This window comes from Microtus oregoni, unplaced genomic scaffold (genome assembly GCF_018167655.1).
Source record: "Microtus oregoni isolate MIOR12 unplaced genomic scaffold, Mior012 000050F_009, whole genome shotgun sequence".
In the NCBI taxonomy this organism is placed as follows: Eukaryota; Metazoa; Chordata; class Mammalia; order Rodentia; family Cricetidae; genus Microtus; species Microtus oregoni.
This window is the reverse complement of record NW_024543233.1, coordinates 1-24,315: the sequence shown is the minus strand read 5'-3', so window position 1 is coordinate 24,315 and position 24,315 is coordinate 1. Positions and strand designations below refer to the sequence as shown.

General features: G+C 47.4%; 1 protein-coding gene across 1 annotated transcript in view; it reads right to left on the bottom strand.

Annotated features, from left to right (window-relative positions):
* Positions 1–22,714, bottom strand: part of LOC121436942 (FERM and PDZ domain-containing protein 3) — a 153,744-nt gene extending 131,030 nt beyond the window's left edge. Inside the window, exons 1-2 of the mRNA XM_041636853.1 lie at positions 22,592–22,714; positions 21,683–22,226 (exon numbers count right to left, since the gene is read on the bottom strand). The gene's annotated coding sequence lies outside the window, so the exon portion shown is untranslated. The remainder of the gene's footprint in view (positions 1–21,682; positions 22,227–22,591) is intronic.
* Between the last annotated feature and the right edge of the window lie 1,601 nt (positions 22,715–24,315).

Below are 24,315 nucleotides of genomic sequence, written 5' to 3'. Positions count from 1 at the left end.
AGACCTTATCCCAAATAATTTGAATTCATGGCAATAACCAGTCTCTTCCTTGCATAATAATAACAAAGAGTTTTTGAGTACTAAATAAGTCTCAAGCATTGTTCTAAGTCTTTCACAATTATTGGCATTATGAGGAAAAACAGGCACAGAAGGAGCACTTAAGGAAATTGTCCAAGGGCTGGAGAGATGGCTCAGAGGTTAAGAACATTGCCTGCTCTTCCAAAGGTCCTGGGTTCAATTCCCAGCAACCACATGTGCTCACACAGCCATCTGTAATGAGATCTGGTGCCCTCTTCTGGCCAGCAAGCAGACACGCAGATAGAATATTGCTTACATAATAAATATATATTTTTTTTTAGAAGAAATTTGTCCAAGTCCAGAGCTAGTAATGGGGAGAACTAGGATTTGGGTTTGGGCTCATAGACATATTACACTAGGGACACTCTCCTTTCTGCAGCAGGAGGAACTGAAGTTACTGAGAGATAACAGGAATTCTTCCTTTCCTTCCTTCTTGTATTTGCTTGTTCAGAAACTTACAGCAGGCTCTCCAGCTGACGGGATCAAGTTCAGAGTCTTCTTCTGGATCCTTACACTATACAGCCCTACCCTACATAGCTTTCTGTCCTCTACTTTACATTCTTTGGCCCAATGCCCGTTACGATATGCCTAAACCTCCCCACTCAGAAACCATTTTCTTGATTTTGCCTGACTGAAAAAGCTTCAGTGTGTTTTTCAAAGGACTATATATGACAGCTGAAAGGTCTGATGATCCAGTCACATCGTCTGGAAAAATCTTGAAGAGATTTCCAGGCACTGTACCAGGCCTTTACAATTTTTAAGAAATTAATTTCATTATCACTATGATCATCATTATCATTTGAAGGGTTTTTATTTTTGCACAGAGTCTCATTTAGGTCAGGCTGGCCTAGAATTCATTGTTAGCTGAGACTGGCCTTGAACTCTTAATCCTCCTATCTCCCAAGTGCTGGGATTACAGGTATATACTACCACGCCTAGCTTAGAGAGCCTTTCTGTGGTGTAAGTGAAGTATTCTCTGTTACGTTTTATCATGACCCTGTGCTTCTTTTCTTTTAAAAAAGCATTTTAATGCAAATAGTGATAATTTATGCATTTACTTTTGGTTATGTAGTACTAGTGACTAAATCTTTTATATGCTATGAAAAAAGCTTCAGCTATTTGTTTACTTTTGTCTTATTACATTTTAATGTGTGTGTGTATGTGTGTGTGTGTGTACCCACGCATGCGTGCATGCTCATACAAGTCAGTTCTCTCCTTCCACCATGTGGGACCTGGGGATCAAACTCAGGTCATCAGACATGAACTGCCTTTACCCACTGAGCCATCTTGCTGGTCCTTGTTTAATTTTAAACCTGAGCTGCTGCCCTTGCAATGTATGCTCTAGGAGGGCAGGGCTTGATTTGTCCTAATGCCAATGTTTTCCCAATATCTAGGACAGGGCCTGGTATATAAGAAGAACTCAAGGAATAGTCGTTGGTTATGTGGAAATAAAATCACCAGGAAGTTCTTTCATTTGTGTATTTTCTTTTTAGAGCAAGACAAATAAAGTCTTCTAAAGTCTGAGGCCATGCTTTGTGAGCCAAATTCTTGGGATGTGTTTCCCATGTCTCAGCATCTTCAGCCATATAACCACACAGCACTCCTGATCAGGCTGCCAGGGGTTGAAAGAAATACAATGGGCCACCCCACCAAATTCTATTCCTGACCTTTCCGAAGAAGTTATCGAGAAAAGCTGAAGGTGGTGAGGGAGGGAGGAGTGTTATCAGGTTGTCCACATCTAGGTAGTTGGGGGGGGGGGGAATCTAACCCTGAGCACAGAGAACTCAAACAAAAGAACAGAAGGGCATACATACCATGGTAGGTAAACAAGAGAACAGAAGGGCATATGTATCATGATAGGTAGAGCTAAAGTCTACGTAAATATGTCTGAGTAAAAGAATTCTTGGTCCCACAAAAGGAAGAAGCATTTTGTATCTGAGTTGCAAGGTAATCAGGATATTTTGAAGCTACAAAGAAGTCTAAGAGTCTGTATAGGAATATGAGACTACTATTGAAGGCCTTAATGTGGGAGGGGGAGGGGAAGAGAGAAAGGAAGGGGAGGGGGAGCGCAGAAGAGAAAGAAAAAAGAAAGAGAACACAGTGAGACTGGGCTTTTCACATCTAAAAATAGAAAAATCTTGTGTGTGTCTGTGTGTGTGTGTGTGTGTGTGTGTGTGTGTGTGTGTGTGTGTGTGTGTGTGGAGTGGAGGGGGACTCATTTCCTAACTTTAATGCGGTGAGGTGACAGAATAAACTGCCTAGCAAGGACGTTGAGTCACTGGTATTAGAGGCATTCAAATGTCGTGATCAAATCCTAGAGGCACTATCAGTACCAGGAAAACCTCCTGACTGTTGGCAACGGGAACAAGCGGTGGGGTCTGTCTTCAGAGGCCAATGTTCATACATGTGTACACCCTCCACCGCACACACATTTGCACCCTGAATAGAAAAAAATAAATGAGCTCCTCTCATCTCCTTGCAGCGTTCATTTCAGTGGTGGTGAAAGAGCTACTGCCCTCCAGAAACTGTGTTTCCTCTCCCCAGCGACAAGCCACACCTGTGATCCTGATAGACCTCCGCAAAGATCCTCCTTGTGTACCCCTAGGCCTCCTCAATCAAGAAACATCGAGAAACTTTACTGATCTACCTTTATATAGCTATGTGTGGAAACGTGTCTGCATATTCTCTCTGTGTCTCTGTCTGTCTGTCTGTCTGTCTGTCTGTCTGTCTCTCTCATCAATTTCAAAAGGTTTTAGCTGGATTCCTACAACCCGATAACCTCTGAGAATGCCCCCTCCCGCCTTTCTGAGTGTTCAGTTCACTATTTCTATATTTTCCTTCGAGACAGCTTAGACATTATTTACCTCAGGAGGTATTGGTAACACTTCCTCAAATCCCATTGCTGACCACAGAAGAGACCATTTCTGCTCAGAGGCCTCAGGGAGCCAGTCCCATGTCTTGCCCTTTGTCCTTGTCTTTTCTCCCACCCCATGCTTTCCGGCTTCTATTTGGCATCAATGAACCCAGAGGCCTCCTGAGTCTCCCTGAAAAGAAGAGGAAAAAACAAGACCCAAATGAAATGGATCAACTAGTAGACTGAGAAATCGAAAATGTGCCAGAGGCTCGGAGAGGGAGATGAAGAGCAGCAAGGCAGGAATGAAAGTGGAAAGGCCCCAGCTGAGAAGCCAATGACCACAAATGGCCCTGCAGGGTCCATGCCCAGCCAAAGCTGCTCTGCTTTGCTGTTCATTGTTGGCTCAGGGACAAAAGCATGACATCTACTGGGGCTGGCCAGCAGCAAACAGTGAGCTAGAGGGATCTGATCTCCAGCATCCCATCTTGTTCTCAACTCCATTTCGAGGTTTCTCCTCCCAGGCTCCTAAGCTTTCTTCCTGTCCCACAAGCCTCGGTCAACCTCCCCTTCAAGCAAATTCACCCCTCTCTGTCCTGTTTCTGCAGAACCTTGAGTGTTGGGGGGGGCATTTGTGTTCTTGGGTATGAAGTGGGGGATGCCGTGGCTGAAAGATGCATTCTCCAAAGCTGTTACTATGGTAGGTTGAAGGATGAAGAGAGGAGGGTGGTAAGCAGTAGTCACATACATAGTGGAAGCTTTAAGTGATGCTAGCAGGCTTCTTCTTTATAGCAGGTTTTCTCAGAGCCTTTGATTCTGCAGTGTGCATTTTGCAGCTATTAAATGGGTATATAGCATTTCTCAAACATACTTGGCCAGAGACTCTTGAGATATGGGTGTCAGAGCAGCTTATGTGATGGTCATGTAAACTGGTTGAATTTTCTTAATAGCCCTTAAACCCCAAACCTAAAACAATATCTGCAATGACTAGAGAAGACAGTGGCTGTTACACTGGATCAAATACTAGGCCATAGAAGAAGACATTAGTTACAAAAGACCCCAGGGATGAGCTTGTGTTTTGTCACATATTCTAGGAGATTGCCACTTGCCACTAGTATACTATAGCTCTCAACTACACTAATATATACCCATTTTGTAGGCTCCTTGGGATATAAATATGCAGAGATAGAGAGAGCTCTGCATTCCCAAGCCATGTCTCTTTTTCATGTCAAACTCGTGGGTGATTGCAAGTTCTCTCCAAATCATCTGATTTTTGTGATTTTGTTCTTCACTGATGCTGGTAGTCTCCCAAATTTCAGTTTAGAAAGCTTCCTGTCTCAAGAAGGGTCAGCTGTAAGCATGGCCTCTCCCCGTGCCCTAGGTTCTCCAGTATGGGTCCGTGAATTAATCACCACTTTCCAGTGAACAGAATAAGATAAATGGAGACAGTGGAGAGAACTAGAGGGCTGTGCTTACTCACACAGCCCCTCTGCTAGCCTACGAAACAGCCTAACTAGATGGGTCCCCATCAGGGACATCTACTAGATCCCTTTGAAACAGCCGAGGTGCTCTTCAACTGGTAAGTTCAATGAAGTAGACATCAAAATGCTCTTTTGAACAAGGTGACTACTGTGGTTTCAATATGAAATGTCCCATGTTTACCAGTTCATGCTAAAAATGGGGATGCTTGTAACATATATGCAGAGGGCTTGGTCTTCTTGTGAGACTCCTAACAGTGAGAGCAGGGGCTGTCTCTGACTCTAGTGCCTGCTTTTGGGACCCTTTTCCTCCCATCGTAGTGTCTCATCTAGCCTTAATAGGAGAGGAGGTGCCTAGTCTCACTGCAACTTGATATACCATGGCTGGCTGATATCCACGGGGAGACCTGCCTATATCTGAGAAGAAAGAAGAAGATAGAGGAGTAGATGTGGGAGAAGGGAGGACTGGAAGGAGAGAAAGGAAGAAGGGACAACTTTGGTTGTGATGTAAAAACAAACAAATATGAATGCTTAGTCCCTCTTTTGTGGAATTATTATTTTAAAGGATGTAGGACTGTTAAAACATAGGACCTGGCTGATGGAAGAAAATCTCTAGGAGCAGGTCTTTGAAGTTTCTACTTGCCCCTGGTTCTGGTACATAACTCTTCTTGAGGGGTTAGAGAGATTGCCCAGCTCGGTCCTTAAGAATGTGTATGGCTTTTGCAGAGGGAAGAGTGAATTCAGGTCTCCACACCCACATTGGCCAGGTCCAGGGGAATCCCATGCTCTGGCCTGCTTGGGCACCTGCACACATGCACATGCCCCCACAGCCTCATGTATGCATGCACAATTTAAAGCATTGAAAAAACTCTCGGCTTCATACCAGCTGCCGTGTGAGGAGTCTCTGCTCCATGCCCCTGCTCTATGAACTCTGCCATGCCTTCCTTGCCAAACTGGACTGAAATCCCCCTGAAACCATGAGTCAAAATAAATTCTTCTTCCCTGAAATTGCTCCTCCTCCAGTCACTTTATTTTGGTTGCAGTGACTACACAGAATTGACTAAAACAGAGATTTAATCCTGGGCAGGGATTTCTTAGCTACCTGAGACAAAGAGGATTTTGCTCACTAAACATTGAGTTCTCCAAAGGTGATACTAGCTCCTAATAAAAGCAGTCTGGCCTCTGTGCTCAGTGCTGCTCAGAGCCCCCAGAAGTACCATGCTCTGTGCTATAAAAGACCCTTTAGAGCAACCACACAAATTAGAGTGTAGCCAAAGGGAAGTCATTAAAACGCTGTCAGGTCAATGGTTGGGACCTGTTCTAGGACTTAGACCCCTGTGGGGAACTATAGACCCTGAGGCAGGACATGTAGAGATGACAGTCAAAGTTGTACTTAAATTTCAGGAAGTTCCTGGGTGTCTGAGTTAAGCCACTCAGCTGTGGAAGCACGGTCTCCAAAGGAGTCATTGAACAAACTGGGAAACTTAACACTCGCCTCCCTCATGAGAGAAATATAAAAGGACCCTCAAAATTGAGAAGATGGTCTAGCTATATTCTGAGAGTTTAAAGTGGATGCCATTTCTAGGGTTGGTGGCACATACCTCTAAGCCCAGCATTCTGGAATCTGAAGTAGAAAGACTACAGGCTCAAGCCCAGACTGGTCTACACAGCAAGACCTGGTTTAAGATAACAATAAAGAGGCTGCCAGGAGAAAGAGGGAAGGAAGAGGTCAACCTAAGACTGCTTTCTGGGCTGGGTGGTGGTGGCTCACACATGAGTAATCCCAGCACTTGGAAGGCAGAGGTAGGCAGATCTCTGTGTGCATGAGGCCAGCCTGGTCTACAAAGGGAGTTTCCAGGACAGCCAGGGCTGTTATACAGAGAAACCTTGTCTTGAAAAGCCATCCATATCAAAAATATTTTGCTAAAACATTTTAGCGCATACATGTGGTTCCAGCATTCAAGAATTTGAGGCCAGCCTGGGGAACATAGTAAGACTTGTTTTAAAACAAAGCGGGGCAGGGGCAAACAAAAACAAAATGTTCTAATGTCTCATGTGACTTTTACATCTATGGTATGGAGGGTTAGGAGCACACAGTGCTGGTGAGAGTTAGATATTCGAGAGGGAGCCTGGACTAGATCATCTCTACAGTCCTTTCCAGCTTCCCATTGCCATTCCCTCCTATTCGCATGCATCACTGTGGTACCACTGACGTCTGTCCTAGTGACTGCAGACCACGGTCCTAACCCCACCCATCATCAAAGGCCAACCTGCAAGAGCTGATCAAGGATGGCCAGAAACTCCGGAGGGCCTGGCCCCTCACTCATCTCCCACCATCCATCAGCACATCTCACCAGCCCCCTCATCAGGACTTTCAGGGTTTGTCTGGTGACAGCTAAGTTAATCTGATAAACTAATCGACACTAATGGGATCATGAATGCTAATGAATGAATGTGTTACCTTCCCAAGTGACATATTTGCATTTTAACAGAGGTCTTCTGGAGATAAGGCTTTAACTCAGAGGAGTGATTAATGGTGAAATTTGGGCTGTTTGGCAGTCTAACCGAGGAGATAATTTTGGAAAGGGAAGTTCTTTCCACCTTTCACAACGGACCATCTGCTAGAAAGAGGAAAAAAGCATGTCCCTGCCCTTGAGGGGTTTATAGTTGATCGAGTTGGGAAATTATCATGGTTAACATTTATTGAGTCTCCACCAAAGTGCTGGCCATTTGCTAAGTGCTGAATAAATATTATCTTTGAACCCTCACAACAAAACCCTCTGAGGTGGGTACTTTGCAGATAAAGGGACTGGCCTCAGAGAGGTTAAGTAAGTTAGTACTGCATTTCATTGACACTACGAAGCTGTCGGTGGCAGCAGGAAGCAACACGGTGGTCTCCCGCCTCAGGTTTCCCTAAGAAAGTAAAGAAAAACTGCTGCCAATTAAATGACAATGTGCTATGGATAGTAAGACACATCTTACTTTCAGAAATGTTCAAAATTTGTCTTTGAAATCGTCAAATACATTTCAGTAAGTGGCAAAGCTGACTTCAGAGTACACTTCCTGCTCAATGCTGTTTATAGAGCTCAAATAAAAGAGCAGGGGGAACACTCTGAGCTAGCAACACAATAGCAAGTACATATCAATATTTTTAAACAGAGTAAGTCCAAGGTCAATAGCAGGACATGTTGTTGATGGAGGTCATGAACTGCAGTGGACAAGAGAAAAACATGGGGTAGCATTTGCTTCCAGTAGAAACCTAGCTGAGCTCTGTCTCGGGCCGAAATGAGGAGTGGCAGGTAGCAAATTACTCTCAAATCACGTTTTGAGACCATGGCATATTGGTTGTATTTGTTAGAGTGAAGGGATTAACCAGGGAAACTGTGAGATGTACTTTAGTGACACGGAGATAAGAAGAATGAGCAGGACTCGCTGAACATAGCGGACAATGAGGACTACTGAGAGCTCAAGAACAATGGCACTGGGTTTTGATCCTACTGCACGTACTGGCTTTGTAGGAGCCTAGGCAGTTTGGATGCTCACCTAACTAGACCTGGATGGAGGTGAGTGGTCCTTGGACTTCCCACAGGGCAGGTAACCATGACTGCTCTTCGGGCTGATGAGGGAGGGGGACTTGATTGGGGGAGGGGGAGGGAAATGGGAGGCAGTGGCGGGGAGGAGGCAGAAATCTTTAATAAATAAATAAAAAGAAAAAAAAGAATGAGCAGGCAGATGGTCCTGAAGCTGTGCCTTGGCTTGACGATGGATAGTAGTCTCACAAAGATCCATATATTAAAACTTAGGTCTCAGGGTATCTGTACCTAGAGGTCTATGAACCTCTAAGAGGTTGGGCCTTAGGGGAAGCTCTTAGGTTGTTGGGGATATATCCTGAAAGGTGATTATGGGACTCCTCCCTCTCTTCCTGTCTCTTTCCCCCCTCCCACATTCAGTCTCCCAGCCCTCCTCTCTGCTTCTTGGTTCACAATGAGCCTTTTGTTCTTCTACGTGCTCCAGGATGTATTGCTCTTTCAAAGGCCAAAGCAGTGAAGCTACAAAGTCTTTGGCTGGAATTTCCAGAATCTTAAAAAATAAACCTTTTTATCTTTATAAGATAATTGCTCCAGATATTTCATTATAGTGATGGTAAGTTGACTGATCTGTCCAGGATGAAAAGTTTCCAATTTAATGTAATGGACAAAGGAGATAATTATGGATTCTTGTTGGTTAATTCCAACCCATTAGGGAAAGTTCATTCTGGCCACTAATCTCGAAACTAGGGGCTTCCTAAAATGATAAAGAAGCAGCATGAAAACAGTCAACCTTGAAAACATAAATGCAAGTAACATTATAATATTAAACAGATTATACATACAATAACATTAATGAAAAATGAGGGCATAAATTTGAAGGAGTGTAGGGAGGGTGGCAGGGAATATGGGAATGTTTGGAAGGAGGAACGGGAAGGGAGTGTAAATGCTGTAATTAAAATACATTCTCAAAAATAAAAAGGAAAGCGAAACAGTTTCACAAGGGAATCCCATCATCAGAGGCAGCAGAATTCCAGGGCATTACATAATTGACTTCTCAACCTTTTCTTGATGTCCTGGTCTCTCTTCTGTGGAAGAGGAAGTTGATGAGCCATAATGGCTGCATAAGGCTTGAAATCTCTAGCCCAGCTACTTAAACATGGCCCCTTCTTCCGTCAGCAGTGGGTAGCTCTATAGCCTGGATAATGCCTATCAAGTTTTTGTTGAGTTCTTGCAATGTCTTGGAGGACATGCGAATAAGAAAAAGGTCCCAGAAGAGCTAACTTCCTAGCTGGGGAAGAAAGGAAATATATAGAACATTGGAGCAATATAAGATGGTAGAATCTGTTATTGAAATGTGTTCAGATTCCAAAAGCAGGGGGAATTGTGGATGCCTTGTTTTCTTCTGTATTTGAGTGTGTTCTCAAAGTTTCCCATTACACATATTGGTATTGCTTTTATAATTAAAGAAAGCTGTTATGAAAAAGGAAGTGGCAGCTAATAAGGGCTTAAATAGTCAGGCATGACTTCACAGCAGATGCTAGATTTCAGCTTGTTGGGCAGGGGAGATGATACAAATATTGGCACGGAAGAAGGGGCCACTGTGGGCAGAGGAAACAGCAGAAAGAAGACTGTAGAGAAAGGAAATGAGAAGAGTGAGCTGCACTAAGGGAGAAGCCAGAGAAGAGGGGAGCCTGAGAGTTAAAAATGTAAGACAGCGATTTCCTTAAAATGCTAATAAATAATTGTGTTTTTATTGCTAGAACAAGATACCAGAGACAAGCTCTTTTTTATTTAGTTCATGGTTCTCTAAGTTTAAATTCTTACATCTGGTGATGGATTTCTTGCTGGCAACATTCTAAGGTGACACTATATATTACGTGGCAAGAGACAAGAAGGGTGTATGTGTATGTGTTGGTCTATGGTGGTCTCTCTCCCTCCCCATCCTCTTATAAAGCCATCAGTACTTATTCACTCAGGTGTCACCCTGATAACCTTACTAAGTCCTAATGAACTTCTTAATGCCCCACTTCTAGACACCATAGTTGATGGTTGCCTCACAATGGGGATGAAGACCTCAGAAAGGGGACTGATTCAGCTTCATTACACAAATCATATCCAAATCTGAGCAAATGCTGAGGCCCAGCTGTTGTGGAAGGCAGGCTCTGAATCCCAGGGAATGAAACTCTTTTTTTAATATATACATATATATATATATATATATATATTAAGGAAAGAGCTCTTTGTAGCCTTTTGAGCAGGGAGTACCATGATGAAAGACATCATTAGGAGATTCTTTTGGCAGCAGCTTTGGAAGACAGGCGTAGGGTGGTGGGGATGGACACAGAGGGATTATTTAGGAGGTTGATGTAGCAATCCATCTGTAAGCTTATGAGAGATTGGCCAGGATAATGATGATAGAACTGGCCAAGAAGAGATGGATTCATTGGGCACCTTTGGGAGACTGCTAGTGATTGACTGGATAAAGAAGCAGGGATGGATCTAAGTCTTGAGCTATTGAAAAGTGATGGTGACGGCAAAGAGAAAGGTTGGAGAGAGATCCTGAATTTGTTTGTAGCTATGGTAAATTTAAAATGCTGGTGAGGACCAGTGAGGTAGCTCTTCAGGTAAATGCATTTGTCACAAAGCCTGGTGACCTGAGTTTGAGCCCTAGAATCCCCATGATGGAGGAAGACAGCCAACTCCTGTAAGCCGCCCTCTGACTTGGACATGTGTGCCGTGGCATGAGCACTCCCACCCACAAACAAATAAATGAATGCAAATATAGTTGCATATATGAATATATATCCTAAATTGTGTGCTATATATGTGTATATATGTATATACATGAGTATGTGTGTCTGTTTATTTATATATGTGTATATACACACACACACACACACACACACACACACACACACGTAATAATAATGAAATGGAACTGGGTCCTGGGTCAAAAGTTAGGTTGGATCATTTCCAGAATTCATTTAGAATTTCAAACCAAGACAAGCTATGTGTAGAAGCATATGAGGAGCAGGGATAGAGGAAGGAACAGTAGTAGACCTAACTGCCAAGTTTGATTTGGACTCTGTGGCTGGTGGTCTCTACAGCATGTAATGGCAGCAGGCTCGTGCTCTGTTTAATGATCCCTCCCCCTCCTTTATCTCTGTCAGTGAGTGATTTCCGATTTCTGTACATATTAGAAAGATTCAACTCAACTGTAGGTAACAAGATGAATATGTAACATTTGCTTTATTAATCATACCTGAATTGTCTGATTTCACTGATGGTGGCAACAGAGCCAGCAATTCATATGACACCCTTGCCAGCCACATGCCATAGCAAGGTAGCTGAGTCCAACCCCCAGAAGCAAGATTCAGACTTCTGGGCCATGTTCATGTAGGATTAGAGGCAAGTCTCATTGCAAATGCAACTGGGTACTTCAGTCTCCCCTGTGTCAATGGTTAAGCACCTGAAACTAACTTGCTTGAGTCCAACCGAGAAGCAGAATGATAAACAGAACAATTATTGTAAGGAAAATATATACTATAAGGGGAGAAAACCATGAAAACAGATATTTTTCCGGATGGAGACTCCTTACCACGTATGTGGTTGGGTCTTAAGCCAGCTGTTGCCACCGTAGCCTCTTTTATTTCATCATCTCCCAGTGTGTTTTTCCACGCGAAAGGTAATAAATATGATAACCCCCCTAGTCAGCGACTTGCATTCTCTCTTCCCAGTCCCTCACTTGCATAAGCATTTTTTCAATCTGGACACCTGCCCACTTCTCAGCCACCCTCCTCCCAACCCGCCTCCCCCCTCCCCCGCCTCAAATCAGCAACCAAAACACTGAACAGAAACCTTCAGCAGGGAAGTGATGGAGGCTGCCGGTTGACAGACTCCGCAGTGCGTGTGTGCATACGAGAGCACATTACTGCATGTGCGTGCATGTGCTCATCCACCAGTCTAGCCATCTGTTCCTCTGTTTCCCCAGTGGATTTGTATCAAAATCAAAGACAGGCCTGTCTGGCCGGGTGGTCCTGCCTCCAAAGCAGAGCTCCCTTGGTGGTTAGGAGCCCTGAGTCCGGGCAGACCTGCTCCACTCGTTCATCTTTCTAAGGCATCAAATAGATTTCCACACCATGAGGAGGATTCAGATCTTACCCATAGCATGTTGCCTGCAGTTCCTTACCTTCTCTGACCCCAGGAAAGCTTGGGGACTGGGCCCAGCTAACTGCCTAGAGTTGCCATTCGGCAGGCTGGACAGGCAGGGGCAGGCCGGTGGGGGGAAAAAAGAGCAGGCAGAGACTTCTCACCTCACTCTTTCACCTACCTGTGGCCTCCTCCCGTAGCTCTCCACACCAGCTGGAACCCCAGAACTCCAGCTGGCATGAAAGTGCTGTGGTAGCTCTTGCCATACCCAGGCACAGGTGTGACCTCCACTGGGACGATCCCCAGTGCCCAGAGGAGTTTTCAAACTCACTCTACCCAGAAGTTGAACCATGTATCCTTCCTCCCAACAGCTCACTGAGCTCTTGGGCCTGCCTGAAACAGACCAGACTCAGTATTCCCTGCTTCCAACCTTTGCACCTCAGCTTGGCTGTTGTCTTTATAGGATTCTGCAGCCAGATTCCTCATGGCTTACTCCTTAAGTCTTAACAATGAAGGCTCCTTGGCAAATCTTTTCTTGGCATGATTAACTGCTTAGCCCTTTGCCATCCGAACTCCAATGGCATTCTGACCCCTGCAGAGCCCAATAATGGGAGGCTATGAGGAGCCGGAACCAAGCCAAGAGAAAGTGCTTAGTAGTTTACTTGCGGCGCCAATGTTTTCTGTACCCTCTGCATTTTATGCTCATCTTTATGCCCACCACCCTCAGTCTCATTTGGATTGAGGTAGTGTCTAACAAGACGTGTGCCATTTCTCCCCCTCCCCTTCCCCCATGAATTCTGCTCCCTACTGTTTGACTAAGTATCCTAAATCAACGCAGGCAGGAAAGCTCTCTAGGGTGTCTCCACGTCCAAACTCCTCCTTCTGAGAGCCAATGCTCTCCAAATCTTGGGCCCTTTCCCCATGCAAGTATCGCACACACAAGGCATCTCCAACCCCACTGTTTCTGCTAGGCAGACCTCCTTTAACCCTTCTTTGGTTCCCCTGAAGTTCCCACCTTCAGCCTTTTCCCTGCAGCCCCCTTAAAAGCCTGCTCCTCCCCTAGTCGGACATCTCAGTTTCACAGGTTATGTAAAAGGCAACTCAAGTTCAACCTCTTTGGGAAAACCTTCCACCTCTGTTTCAGCCTGCACTTTCGTTCTCTCTAAAACTTGATCCCCTGAGGCATTTCCTTTCTAGAGTAAATAATGTGGCATCTAATTCTTGTCCATCTTGTATTATTTGTAGATGCTTCCTCCAAGTAAGAACTACTTTTTTCTGTGAAATTATGAGTCTTTATAGAGCAAGGTCTTTGCTTTTTCCCCTTTTACCAAAACATGGGCAGAGGGATAGATCCAGGAGTGCGTTATCAACTTCTGTTGCCCTGCCTTACCTCCAAACGAAGGGAAGAAGAGAAAATTGAACACCCTCTAATGAACCCCTGTGTCTGTACCCCCTCCTCCCTCCTAAAATGTATCCAGGCAGCAGAGCAGCCCAGGCTGCCAGAGAGGCCCCACCAGCCAATCTACTGTCAGATCCCAGCTTCCTGAACACCCCTACCTCCAAAGGGTTTCTGGGCGATCAATAACTCTGCTTAAGTGATCAATCTGCAACACAATGGGCTGCAGGGGCCAGTGTTTGATTAACTGGAGAGAATAAATGTATGCAGGCAGGCAGCGACTGAACCCTGAACCGGGAGAGGGAGGAAGCTAAAGAATGAGCCAAGGAGAAAGATGAGCTGGGGGGAGGGGGGGACAGGAAAGGGTGTGTGTGTTTAAGAATGAGAAAGTAGTTCTTACCTGATCCCAGTAAACAGCCTAACCATGTTTCTGACCAAGGTAGGTAAATAATCCTGGTGCTTTCTGGGAACCTACTAACTAGCCTGGGGCTGCTGGGCAATTCTGTAGCTTGACCTAAACTATTGCTAAAGTCCACCGAGGTCTACACAGACTCCATGCTGGCTGGAGAAAGAGTGTGATGTGCAGACTTCTGGCTAGCTCTAGGAAGGACTTGGGGTGACTATGCTCACCTGCTGAGTCTATAAGAAAACCCAAGCACTGGAATCTTCTACTCTTCCACCCAAGCCTGATGACTCAGAAACCTTTGATGTTATGGGAGATAGGCTAATCCTTACAGGGTATTTCAGCATTATCTGCTCTCTACCCAGAGGTGTACATTCTGTTCTTTCTCCCAAGACCGTGAGGCTGAAGGTTTAATTGGGTAGTTAAAAATAAGGAGTGCCTTTCAGATTTGTTTGAGAGGGTCCAAATATCTAAGCTGTACTACGGATCAAAAAATGTTCAGGGAAATATAATGTTATCCGGAAAAAACAGCAGATGGCTTCTTACTGCGAGAAAGTTCCTCCTTTAATCTAACCCTGATTCCTGCTGCTCTCATTAAAAACACGTTCTTCACATATGACGACATCCCTGTTCTCTAGGTGATGCAGGCGTGAAGCCTTGGAATCATCTTTCATTCTTCTTCCTTCTCTCATCCCAGTTATCATCAGTGGGTAAATCAATTTCTTCTGCCTCCAACACTACCTATCTCCTTCATTCTGTTTCCATCCAACTGCTGTAAAAACCTCTTAACTGGTCTTCCCATCCCAGGATGAGTCCATTTTCATCAATCTACTGAATAGGGATGGGGAGGAGAAAAAAGAAAAAAAAACATAATGAAGCCAGGAATTAATTCCTATTTACAGAGAATGAAGGGAAGAACAGAATAGGAGAAATGACACTAAGAAGCCTAATCAGATGATGAAAAGCAAACCAGAATGCGGGGCATTGTGCAAAGCAACCAAGTCAGAGCAAGGGGCTATTGAAGGGGCCTTGGAAGCCAGAATGGCCAAATTCAATAAGTGAAGTTCTCTTGGCTCTTGATTCAAACAAGCCAGTTGTACAATAAGTTTTGAGACAATTGACGATGTCTGATTAAGGATTGGGTAATGGATGCTATAAAAAGATTGTTGTTACTTTTGTTAGCTCTGTGAATGGTACTGTGGTTATGTGAGAAACAAATGCTCACTGTGAAAAGCTGCGTTAGGGATGAAATGATGTGATTGACATTTGGGATTTCTTTTCAAATACTTCTGTAAAAGAAAGGACAGATGAAGCAAGCATGGCCAAGTCCTGATGATTGCTTTTATGTGGGAAATCATTATACAAGTATTGTGATACTTCTCTTCCTGTTTAGAGGTTGAAACTGTTCATAAGTAAAGAGCAAAACCCATAGTCATCCACTATTTCCAAGCCTACCTTCCTTGCTTGAGAGTCCATTCCTATCCTACTCTGTAGAGCTATCCCATGTTCTTTCTCAAGTTCTATCTGCCTGAATTTGATTTCTTCCCTCACGTGTCCATTCCCACACTCCACTGAGCTCCTCAGCCAGCATCAAGTCTTTCTTCTATGCACCAGGTCCTATACCACACAAAGATGACTGAGAATGAGGACAGGGATTCTTGTTTCCTCTAGATTCTCTCTGATGATGTGTATGAAGAGATGTAATAGAACCCCCTACTCATAGGAGACAACAAATACCCAAACCAATTCAACAATGTTTATTTGGCACCTAGTATGTGTAAAACATTGGATGCTTTGGGGGCAAAAACAAAAGATGAAAAATATTAGATTCACTGAAGTCATAATGTAAGTAAAACAAACACCTATAGGAAGCTTTACTTGTGTGTAAAGATGAATAAAGGATTCAAGCAATTCTAGTGGAATGTGCCAGTGATGTATTACCAAATGCATTGTGGAGATGGGCAGAAGAGGTCAAGGGAAGGAGGAAAGAGGGGAGGGGTAAAGAATCTCTCTCTCTCTCTCTCTCTCTCTCTCTCTCTCTCTCTCACACACACACACACACACACACACACACACACACACACACACACACGGGGGGGGGGAGAGAGAGAGAGAGAGAGAGAGAGAGAGAGAGAGAGAGAGAGAGAGAGAGAGAGAGAGAAAGAGACAGAGACAGACAGAGAGAAAGACAGGGAAAGACAGAGAGAGACAGAGACGACACACAGAGAAACAGAGGTCACTTGTACTTAGAGAAGCCTTCCCCAGAGGAGGCAACTGCATGTAGACGTGAAGGACAAGGATGGTGTCATTTGGATGGGAAAAGAGAAGACTCGTGACGAGCAATGGCATGAGTGAAAAGGCAGATGCAACAATTGTATATAAAACATGCTTCGGAGACTGTGGATGGACTCAAGGGTCCATATGGAGCTATGTTTCAGAACCACTTGGGAGAGCTTGTTAAAATTCATATTCCTGGACTCCAGCTGCCAGACCTACTGACTCAGAAGCCCAGGCAGCTGCATTATAATAAGTACCCTGAAGTCATTTGGAGACACATTAAAAATTGAGAATCAATGATGTGGATAAAAAGTGAGAAATAAAGTTGAAAGAGTACATAGGATTAGGCTGACTCAAGGAAGGCCTTGAATGTCAGGCTAAGGAAGTTAAAAAATTTCCCACAGGCAATCAGCTATCATTCTCAAGCATGCAGAGCAGAAGTGTCTATGAATAATGGATCTTTCTGAATATTAATCTGGCAGGGGTGTATATTACAGGCAGAAAAAGAGAGACTGGTGAAGGACAGACATTCATAGTTGCAGAGGGCAGAGGGCAGAGGTGGTCTGGGCTTCTCGTCTGGGCGACTAGGAGGCTTGTGGTAGCAGAAAGGTCAGAAGAGCCCGTCATTGTTGGCAGTAAATGAGGTCAGCTTGTGAATGCTGAGTGCAATGTTAATGTTAAGTCTAAGATGATGGCAGACCACTTAAATCAGGTGAGTCATTCAGCAAGTAACTGTGGGTACATGGCCAAACCTCAGAGGCAAGGTGAAAACCCATGCTACAGAAGTGGGAATAACTAGGGAAGATGTACAAGGGGAAAGCCATGATGCAACTGTATGCCTGCTCCCATAAAGAAGTGGGGTTAATCCCAGCACTCGGGAGGCAGAGACAGGAGAATCTCGGTGTGTTCGAGGCCAGTCTGGTCTACAAGAGCTAGTTCCAGGACAGGCTCCAAAGCTATACAGAGAAGCCCTGTCTCGAAAAACCAAAACCAACACTCCCACCCCAGAAAAAAAAAGAAAGAAAAGAAATGGGGGAGCAAGGGGAGCTCCTTTGCTGCTGGGCAATTCTGTAGCTTGACCTAAACTATTGCTAAGGTCCACTGAGGACTACACAGACTCCATGCTGGCTGGAGAAAGGGTGTAATGTGCAGACTTCTGGCTAGCTCTAGGAAGGCCTGGGGAGCTCCTCTCTGAGGAGAGGAGGCGGGACTAGCAAGAAAGAGGACTAAGGAAGGCTCACAGGAGTAGAAGGAGGTTCAGATAGTGCAACCAGGCAGACAGCTCTTTCAACAGCTTGGGGAGGCTGATATGGCTATTGCCATAGTGGTACTGGTGCTCAGAGAGAAGTCACTAGTGATGTACTCCACACCTCTCCTTTTCAAGCTCACTAACACAAATATCAAAACAAATTTATCTATTTACCCAACTGTCTATCCACCCTCTCATCCATCCATCTGTACAGTTATCCACTTTTTCTTCCTTCACCCTGTTGCTGTGCCTATGCGTGTACTCCAATTTCAAACTCACTTTTCTGACTAGAAGGGAGAAGGAACTATTGTGAATAGGCTATCAATGTTCCACTCTAAGGTTGGTGTTCCTGGTCTGAAAAGAGGAAAGAATGGCCAGTTTCTCTTCCATTTGCTCCCAACCCTGTCCCTTGGGCCTTAGTCTTCGGATTTCTCTGCAGATGGCAAGGTTCAGCTCATTTTGAGAATGCTCCATGTTGGCTGCAGAAAACACAAGAGAATGTTTATCTTTTTGAGTTTATGGTGGGGAGGCAAACTGAAGTCCCTGAAAGAGAAGGAAGATCAGGGTTTTCTGTTGCGAATGCTAATGGCTTCAAGGCTGGCTCACAAGCTGAAGCTGACTTGGGTGTGGCCAGCTCATGGTATTTGCTCAGCATCCATAGTTACCATCTCAGTCCCCAGAGAAGGGATTGCTAGGTTCCATGTGAAGGTATGGACCCCTACAATCCAAACATGTCTTATTGCGCTACCTGCTTACAAATTCGATCCAAGTATGGATGGAGGTAGGGGGAGTGAAACAGATGAAGGAAGAGAGATAGAAAATGTGTGTGTGTGTGTGTGTGTGTGTGTGTGTGTGTGTGTGTGTGTGTGTCTGTATTTTCATGGTTTCAACTGGTTTGGAGATTCAAAAACAATGAGAGATCCTTTCCTTTGCATCTGTGCTGACCCTTCATGGTTCCTTGCCAGGGTAACCATAGAGCCCTCTCATTTATGCAGATAAATGGGTGGGTGGATAGGCTCTTGTCTTGCACCCATACTCCCACCAAGAGCTGGCCTGGGATTACTGTAGTAAGGCCGTGCTGGTCCAGTGCTTTCCTTTACCCATTTCTCCTCAAGACTGTGGCTGCCTCACTCCAGCTCCTTCCCCATTTGCCACCCTCCCAGCTCCAGGGCTTTCCTAGCCTGTAGATATCACCTGCAATCCCAGAGATTTTGTGTTGCACCTTGCCAGTCTACTGCTAGTGCTTCCAAAGGATGGTGCTGGTAGCAACATCCCTTGGGCAGGCCACGTAGCTCACTTCTCAAGCCCGCTGGAATGTGTCACTTCCCAGAGGGAGAGTCCCCTACCTCGTTCAAAATGGAGTTTGCAGTCTGCCAAGAGTTCCCTAGCAGAAGCCCCACTGCACTGTCTGAAGCCACCGTGCCAAGGCATTAGCTTGGGGGCACTTGCTGGCTTTAGGCCCATAGATTGGCCATTCTGCAGGCCAGTGCAGCTCTGCAATACGTCCAGAGCCAGGAGTCTAAAGCACCCATCCCCTATTTTCACCAGCCCTCTCCCTTCCTTGCTCCTTCCCTCCCTGGCTCCCTCCCTCCCTGGCTCCCTCCCTCCCCTGGCTCCCTCCCTCCCTGACTCCCTCCCTCCCTGACTCTCTCCCTCCCTGGCTCCCTCCCTCTCTCCCTGGCTCCCCCCCCTCCCTCCCTCCTTCCCTCCCTCCTTTCCCCTCTCTCTCATGGCCTTCAGCCCCCACTTGCACAGCAATTGTTGGGTGTGACATCTCCACACACAGCAATGTTTCTCTCTTGCTTAGAGCATATGCCCCTCCCTCCTCGGGATCCTGCAGTGGTTCCCAACTGCCTCTCAAATAAATTTAAATCTTATCTTTGTGGGCCTTAGAGCCCTCCATAATTGTATCCCCCCCCCCATCGCACACACCACATGCACCGTGTACAATTCAGGTTCAGACATATGCACAGCAGACACTGTTCACAAATGCTCCTGGCTGGAGCTGCCACAGGTGCTTTTAAGACCTCATCCAAAGAGTCACTCCTCTGCCTCCTTTTAAAATGGTAAATGTTACCTGTGAGGTACAGGCAATAAAGTCCTATCAGCTATTAACAGCTTGCCCTGGCACGGATTCTGTCATCAAATTTGACAGAGAAAGGAGCAAAGCCCCGCCTTAATAGTCTAGGGGGGCGGGGGAAGGGACTCGGAGCAGTCCAGCATGGGGGGGGGGGGGAGGAAAGGGGCTCTGACGTCGAAGCTATCTCTGTCACGATTTTACCCAGGGCTACAGTCTCCGCGTCTCTACTTAAATCAGACACACTAGTCCTTGCTCCTCCAACCTTGCTTCCCTCTCCACACACACCTTTAGGCTACAATCCTCAGGCCAAGCTACTAATTGGTTCCTTCACATGAGGGGTAAAACATGGAATTGAGTTGACGCAGCTTGTTTGTTTGGGCATGGCCAAGTGTTATCGAGTTGCCCCTGTGGAAGAGCTGAGAGCCCTTTGCTTCATGGAAACAGTAAAGACTTCCCAGGAAAGCTCTCTCTGCTCCCAGAAAGCTAGAAACTGAGTTCCCCCAGTTTCTCCTGCAGTGAGCTCAACCGGCAGGGCAAGGGAAGGAGGGTCTGGGTCTCCCAGCAGCAGGCTTTTGGGCTGAACTGACACATTCGGAGGGACCCGTAGGCTAAAGTGTGCACACTGCTTACCCCATCTCCTGATGGAAAAACTCACTTGGTGCTTTACTCTGAGTCAGCAGAGTTCCCCACCCTCCACTCCTGAAAAGGGCGCCCCCAAGGGAACCTTGCTCTTATAGCAGTTTCTTCCTTGGGCAGCAGGCCAGAGACAGCCCCGCCCTCCACAAGAGCTGCAGGATGCTGAGGACCCCCCCCCCCCCCCCCCGTTCAGGGCTCTGAAGCTGGTCCAAGATGCCAAAGGGAGGGTCAGGTCTGGCAGAATTCATCCTCTACTGTGACCAAAAGCTTGTCAGTGGCAGCTGTGGGGAGGGGGTTATCACCTGCTTCTGAGGGAAAGTGTCAAACATTCGCCTGTGCAGTTTCAATGTGTGTGTGTGCACTTGCTCAGATGTGGAGGGGGCACGGATATAAGACTTGGGTATGCTTTTTTTCCAGAATGGAGTTCTTAAGGGCTCTCGTAGAAGTGTCCACAAAAGCTTAAGGGGTGGGATAGTATCTCTCTCTCTCTCTCTCTCTCTCTCTCTCCTCCTCTCTCTCTCCCTCCCTCCCTCCCTCCCTCCCTCTCTCCCTCCCTCCTTCCCTCTCTGTATGTGTTTCTGAACCACCCGTGTGTGTCTGTGTGTCTGTCTTTGACCCCCCCCCCACCGTGTGTGTGTGTGTGTGTGTGTGTGTGTGTGTGTGTGTGTGTGTGTTGGTAGAGAGCAGCAGGTACTGGATCTGCAGTAATGTGCAGTTGCCATGTAGTTTCTTAGGGACACTCTAAGAAAACACACACACACAAACACACACACACACCAAGCTCCAAAGCACCAGGCTGGAAAAGAAATGTGTGTATGTGTACATATTTCAGCAGAATTGGAGGGGTGCATGTAGTTGTATATGTTTGGGTGACTGATTTGTTAGCATCAGGGTGGAAGGGTGCAAGTGCAGATGTTTGTGTATGTGTTTCTGTGTGTGTCTCTATGTGTGTCTGTGTGTGTGTGCGCGCGCGCGCCAACGCGCCTGTATGTTTCGTCTTTGGATGGGGGGTGACTGTGGTTGAGAGCGCAGCGAATGTGGTGCGGCTGTGTGTGCGTGTGAGTGTGCGTCTGTGTCCGCTTGTGAACATGGCCCCAGGAACCACGCACATGCTTCAGATAGCTGTTTCTGGCATCCCCGGGGCTAGGGCTTTGCCGGACACCCCAGCTAAGTGGCCCACCTTCCAGCAGCCAGGCCCCGCATCTCACCAGCTCTCCCAAAGGCGCCCACAGCCCCAGCGTGCACACAAAGGCTCCATAATGAACGCGCTGCATTCCCCTGCGCTGGGCTCCTCACCCTGCACCCGGGGCGGCCAAGGCGAGCCCGCCAAGGCTGAGACTCACCGAACACCGGGTGCCCAGCCCGCCGCTCCCCTTGGCCGCGCAAACTCCAGGCGGCCCGACGCTCGGCTCCCCCAACCCTGCCCCTGTCTCCCGGGGGCGCCCAAGCGTCCATCGCCCCCTGAGCCGGCCCGGGGCGACCCACCACAGCCACGACCCACCCCTGGTCGGGCAGATCTGCGGGCGCGCCCCCCTAGAAGCAGCGCGCTTCTTACCTTCCTCCTCCTTCTTCTCCTCCTCCGCCTCGGCGGCGCGGCAGCGGCGGCGCAGAGGCGGCGGCGACGGCGGCGGGACTAGGGCGCCGGTGCCCCGGAGCCCGGCACGGGCGTGGGGCTCAGTGGCGTGGAGCGGCGGGGTGGACGGAGGTTGGCGGGGCGGCAGCAGCTGGCCCGGGACGCGCGGAGCTGGCGCGCAGGCAGCGGGCTGCGGGCAGGCTGGCAGCGGCGCGCGCGGGCTCCTCGGGCGGGCTCCATGGCTGCGCCGCGGGCGGCACCATCTCCGTGGCTCGCTCGTCGCTCTCCTCGCTCCAGGAGTGCGGCAGGCTGCGAGGTGACGGATAGCGCCGAGGCGGCCGGACGGCCGAGGAGGGGAGGGGAAGGGGAGAAGGGGCGGGGGAGGGGGGAGGAGGGAGGAAAGAGGGGAGCGCAGAACTCGGGGTGGGGGGGGCCCTCTCCAGCGCCTCTCGACCCTCGAGTGCTGGCGTCGGTTTCCCCGAAAGGGAAAGCAGCTTAAAGGCGCAGCAACTGGCTCGGGTCACAACTAAAAATAAACACAAAATTGACAATTGGAGAAAGAATTTCCCAAGACACGATCCAGCAACCCAGCCACCCAGCTAGGCTCTGCCTCACTTCTTGAACACGACCATTCAGGCTGGGCTTTGCCGGGAACTGCTGGCAGTGAAGAGGGCAAACCAATTTCTAAAGTGAACCCGGGAAAGAGGGTGGGGGGAGGAGAGGGGAAACTGCAGAGAAGGGGCAGTGGCAGTGATAGATTCGGGGGCCTCCATTCTCTGCCCCCCCCCCCCCCCCCGACCTTGCTTCTCTCCCCTTGTTTGCTTGCCTTAGGCTAGGGATGCCCTCCCTGCAGCTACCCTCCTGGTCACCAACGCCAACATCCTCACGCACCTTGAGTTTCGGGCTCAGGTTCCTGCTCGCCTGCTTGCAGAGCCTCACCTCAGCACTGGAGCATAAGCAGCTTGGAGCCCTGGCCCAGCCAGGGAGCCCACCTCTGTGAGAGAGCAGTCTGCCAGCTGGCAGAGGTCTGCTTGGAGCATGCAGTTGGTTTGGTGAGAAGGGAAGGAGGTTAAGGTGTGTGTGTGTGTGTGTGTGTGTGTGGGTGTGTGTCCACAGCGTGTGTGCGTGCGTGTGTGTGTTCACCAGCGGATGGAGGGATGGAGGGGAGGGTCCTGGACAAACACACACACACACACACACACACACACACACACACACACACACACTCCATGCACACACTCTGAAGGAGAGCAGCTAGGCAGGCACAGCACAGTGCCTGATGAATGATCTCAGGGCATTTTTTAAGAGACACGTTGTGAATACTAAATGTACAGCAATGGAGATTCTAAAGAGAGCTCTTGATATCCCAGTGGGCACCAGCCCCTTTAGAGGAGTTTTACGGACCAAGAAAAAAGCTACTCAGTGGGGACCCAGAGAAACGGGGAAGCTGAACAGTGGAATCTGAGACAGTGGGTGAGATTGAGGTCAGAGAAGACAGACGCAGTGGAGTTTAAGACCCTCTGGTGATGCCAGATCCACCATGCAAATTCGTAAATCTCCAAGCATTAGAGGCACCTGGGAGAGACAGTTAACACTGGCCCCTCTGGGCCTCAGGAGTTCTATGGTGAAAAGTGAGTCCTCCATTCCCGTGATCCTGGATTCTGGAAGGGAGGCTGTTGGTAAACAAGGGCCCATTCCAGTTGGAATCTTTTTCTTCCCTCTAGTTTTACTGAAGCACCTGAGAGAAAAGGTGCTGAGACTGCAGGCAACTGTTAAGAGGATAGTCTATGGGATACCCAGGGCACAGAGGAGAATTCTGGGCTTGAGGATGGGGAGCTGTGGCTCCCTGCAGCTGGGATCAGCAGTAGAGTAGCTGACTAGCAGATTTAGCTATCCTTCTACTGAGCACACACACGTTTTGCTGTCTTCCTGGCAGTTCTTACCTTGAAAGAAAGGATGGAAATTCCTCCTTGCATCCGGAGGTCTCTGTGTCTGTTGGGAGGGGGGGGCGTGCCTGGACTGGGAAAACAAGCTGATGGATTTATCAAAGACAGATGATGAGAGACAGCGAAAACGTTTCAGGGAGAAAAGCACATCACATTCCTGACAGATGCAAGGCAGACTCTCTAACAAGAAGATGCTCTCAGGGACACTACATGCATACACAGGGACACATGCAGAGTCATACATGAAGCACAGGCACACCAAGTAGTGCATACTCACACACACACACACACTCACACACTCTCTCTCTCACACACATATCTAGTTAGAGAAGGGCGCAGTTTGAGAAGCAGGAAACAGCTGGCCTCCTCTATCCAGGAGCTAGGGAAAGAGCTGGACCAGTTTTTCAGTATGAACAAATAATATTTGCAGCCAGACAGGGCCTGGCTACTTTTCTTCAGGGTAGTGTTTCAAGTGATGGGATCCCTACATAAGGTCCCTTGATTCTCATCCAGTCCCGTCTTTGTTATCAGTAACAGATACCCAAGTTGGTGTTTATCTGTGCTTACAATGACACTCACTGGTTAGTAACTTAATGGAATGCATTTTCTGGTTCGGATTAAGCCCTCTTTTGCCGCAGAGCTGGCTCACTCAAAGCATATGCTGAAGCT